The following is a 4,582-nucleotide window of genomic DNA, read 5'->3' on the forward strand; positions in this document are numbered from 1 at the left end:
GAGCTCCCAGTCGCCACTGGAGTGTGAGTTTCTCTTGCCTGTGTGGTGGTATTAGGCATTACATGTGTTCACTGATACCAAATATGATCACCACGGTTCACACTCTCTACTCCCAGCCCCTGCTTCTAATCCCCTTGCAGATGGAACGCCCTGGGAGCTTGGCTTCCTAGAAGAAAGCGTCAGGATCAGGAGGAGGAACTAGCCTGTCTGCCTCCTGACTCTGAGATCTAAAAGTCTCTGCCTTAGGAGGACACAGCAGATTCCAGACAAAATGTTTAAGGAAATGGGGGATTAAGGGGAACGTTCCCTTTTCTCCTGGCCACCACCATACCCTCATTGTTATGAAGATTCTTCGAAAGGAAAGAAAAAGCTTGCTGGGGGAGTTCCAGATGACAGAGGGTCCTGTTCCCTGATTCTGAGCAGGAACCCCAAGGAGGCAGAAAAACAAGACAGGTGGGAAAGTGGATCTGGGGAGACAGCACTTTGCACGGTGTTGACAAGAAGCTTCTGCCCCCGGGTGACACACAGAGGCAGGAAGACCCCGCATGACGCCCAGCACTGGAGAGAGTGACCAGCCAGGAGGGCAAGGTTTTACCCAGTGATGCCTCAGGGAGACACGGTGACGGGCTCCACAAACCTGACAGTGGACAACTCAGCAGATGAAACGGAGCACAGATGACTTCAGAGCAGAGGTATCCCCTCCCCTCGCCAAAGCCGTACAATATAAGCCCTCCGACATTTAGCTCATCACAGGATAGAACTATCGCGAAATACCTAAGAGCCCGTCTCTGCCACCTTGGTTGACTGGAGACTCAAAACAAAAATTAAGCTGAATTATAGGAGAACAAAAAGAAAATGGTATTTCTGTAACATCTGAGTTATGGACTGAGATATATAGTTATTATCCCTGATTGGAAAATATTAAAGAGTTTGAAAAATTTAAAGTTGTACGTCCTTTCTCTATCCCCGAATTTTTTTTAAATGATACAATTTTAAAACCCATGAATGCTTCTGTAAAAGATGTTATGTGTCCTATTATCCCTTTAAACAGCTCACAAAAGGTAAGAAACAATGGAATCGACTCTGGATAGAATTATAAAGTCTTCAAAGGGGGAACCATTCTGAGACACTTTGCTTTGCAGGCACTGCTGATGTGCAGGAAGTATGCTGGTGCCAGAGAGAGGGCACGGGGTCAGCTCCTGCCCCTTCACTTACCAGCTGTGTAACTTAGCTCGTCAGCTGCTTCGGTCTCTGTCGGTGGGAAAAAGGACATCGGACTGGATGCATCCACACTCTGGCATTTTGGTGTGGGTCACATGAGACCAGGTATTTAAAGCATATCGTACAGGAGAGTCTACTTAATTTATCCTTTTAATTATGTACGTCTTGCTCCCCAAACTAATGACCCCTGGTAAGAAGCAAGTTCAAGACCCTTCCTCAAACTTCATTTCAGAGCCTTCTCGGACTACCGACATCCCTCATCTTTCTGAAGCCTCTTCTCAGCCTCTGTACTGATTGGAGCAAACCTCCCAGGCTCCTTTTTCTGTCTCCTCCTGTCTCTCCTTACTCCCTCATCTCCACCCCAGTTCCTTCCTTCCTTCCTCTTTCAGGTACTGGGTGACCCGCTACAGTAACAAAGGCAAGTGAGACAGCGCTGGTGCTTCTGTCGTTTTCAGTCTAAGGATGTAGTAAATGTACACAGTCAGTGTCATAAAGGGTAGCCATACAATGATAGGAGTGTATGCACGGAATAAATCATAGATACATACATATGTGTGTATTCTATGCATGCAGTAAATATATGGTATGTACTTGTATACACATGCCTGTAAGTGCGTGTGTGTGCGTGTGTGTGTGTGTGTGTGTACACACACACACACACACGATAAATCATAGATACATACATATGTGTGTATTCTATGCATGCAGTAAATATACGGTATGTACTTGTATACACATGCCTGTAAGTGCGTGTGTGTGTGTGTGTGTGTACACATACATACACACGCAGACAGCTCGTGTAAGGAACTAAGGAGGATCAGTGAATTCTTCTGTGGGGGAGTCAAACTCCTTCACAAAAGAGATAACACTTCACTACGGAAAAACTGGTGGTCACTTGTTTTCTCCATGTGGCGTAGGACACTAGAGAAGATGGGGAGAAGGCATTTCAGGTATCTTGGGGGCGTCTCCACAAGCAGCTGCTGAGATGGGGCTGGGGTGCAGGAGGTGTGTTAGCAATCAACACCCCGGAAAAAAAGGGAGGAAACAAGGCTTGGCAGATGTAGTGTGGGTAGCCGGCGAGGCAGGCAGACAGGGAACTGGGGAGCCCTGGAGCATATATGCATATAGGAGAGAGGAAGGTTGATTTTCAATAGCTGACTAGCATGATTGTGGAGGCTTACAAGTCTGAAACCTGCAGGGCAGGCCAGCAGGCTGGAGACCCAGGGGAGGGTTGATACTGCAGCTCAAGTCCAAAGGCCACTGGGAAGCAGAATGCCCCCTTCCTCAGGGGATCTCAGTCTTTATTTCTCTTACGCCCTTCCCCTGCTTGGACGAGGCCCCCCCATATTATGGAGTGTCACCTGCTTTACACAAAGTCTACCGACTGTAAATGCCAACCTCATCTAGAAAACACCTTCACAGCGACATCCAGACGAGTGCTTGACCCGACATCTGGGCACCATAGTTCAGCCACGTTGGTGCACGAGATGCACTGTCACAACCCAGAAGCTGGGAGCTGGGGTCCCAAAGCTGCTCTTGGTCTGGCAGCCACAGCATCATGGCAGCTGGGGCTCATTCTTTCCGCCCTACACTTCGACTCTTGGCGCCCCTTGTCGGCCATGCTCCTGGACTCAGTGACTCACCGATGGGAGAATCCAGATCCTCCTGCTTGAGACACTAGTCAACGTGCCATCTCACGCAGAGTCACTCTTCTTGCGTGTTTACGACTCCAGGGGCCAAAGAGCCCCAAGAGGCGCCCGGGGGACCCCCAGCCCTGCCATGTAGCAGCTGTGAGCCAGCTCTGCTGGAGCTGCTTTGACACCAGCCCTGCCTGCAGAGGAGAGACCCCCGAACTTGTGGCGATGTTTCTGCCACTGTCCCTTGGCGAGTGACATGTCCCCTGGGCCTCCCCGTGGAACATAAGCACCTGCAGCCTGCCTGCCACCGTCTGCATCATGCTTACCAAAATTTCATTATACATGACAATTACAGTGATAGTGATGGTCAGGGTGATGAAGAATAAAGATGCACGTTAGTTCCTCTTCAGCTCTATTTGCCCCTAAAATTCAAGAATTAACCAGAATAAACACACTGAAGCCTGGACCCAGAAGGTCACCCTTTCTCTTTGAATGAATTAAATTATTTAAGTTAAATCCAATTTACCAGATAAACCTGGGTAGCTCATATTTAGCTCCAGTTTATCCACCAAAAGAGGAAAATCAATTAATTGCAGTAGAAAAAAATCAAAAATGATCACGACCTCTTTCTGGAGGTCATGATTTTTACTTGCTGAGAATTTTATCTGACAATTTTAACTTTTCGCTAAAGAAACGTGTTTCTTTACAAAGGAAACCCCGACAGATGTGCAACAACTCAGGGCAAAGCACAGAGAGGTGGTAAAGATAGCTACGGGCCAGCATGATTTACTGGACGGTGTTGTCGTAAAACCCGAGATAAATTTCCATAGTGATTATGAAAGATTGCTCCAAATCTTCTCCCCTCACGTAATAACTACGACTAAGGGGTTTTCAGGCTTGGCAGGTTTTCTGTTGTAGATTTAATTTACAGATGGTTTGCCGAGACAAAAGGCAGACGTACATTGAAAATCTATAAATGCATTCGTATCTAATGAATTGAGCTGCTCCTAATTAGCAAAGGGGGAAAAAATGGCAGAAAGTGGAGGACTTCTTTGGCTTGGGCAAAAAGATCTGAATTCATTTTATTTCCTTTAAATAAGCATGGATCGTACTTTTAGAACCGCATGCAAGGGGCAATATCAAAGGTTCAGATGGGAGATCCCGAATCTCCCTGGCCTGACACGTGCTTGCATACTTGACGGCTCCTGGAAAATCTTGCAATTCTGCAAATCCCATGAAAGAGCAATTTAGACACTTGTGCTATCAGGAGCAGCCACTTTGTTAGAACTCTACCAAGAAAATCTTTTTTGTTTCTTCCTGTGTCCCCATTTGCAAAGAGGCAAATGATTAAATTTGCTTCACCAAATTAAACTTACCCCGCTTCCTGCTGGGCGCTTCCGGAAGACCACCTGCAGGGCAGCTGCTCTGTTCTCTATGGCCTGAATATCATTAAATTGCCTCCCGACAGGCTGTTGGAAATTTGGGTTTGCCACAGGGCTACACTGGGCTGTGGGGAAGCGGGAAATTCTAAGAACCCTGCTCTGCACAGAGCAGACACCCCAGAGATTCAGGAGAAAGTCTGCTGGTGAACAGAGGGCCAAATGAGCCCTAAGGAAGCAGGACTCTCAGAGAAAAGAGAGGGAGGGAAGTAGGGAGGGAGAGGGGTGGAGAGAGAGGAGGAAAGAAGGAAGGAAGGAGGGAGGCATGGATGCATCCTGCTCTGA

Source organism: Physeter macrocephalus, chromosome 12, assembly GCF_002837175.3.
Source record: "Physeter macrocephalus isolate SW-GA chromosome 12, ASM283717v5, whole genome shotgun sequence".
NCBI classification, from domain to species: Eukaryota; Metazoa; Chordata; class Mammalia; order Artiodactyla; family Physeteridae; genus Physeter; species Physeter macrocephalus.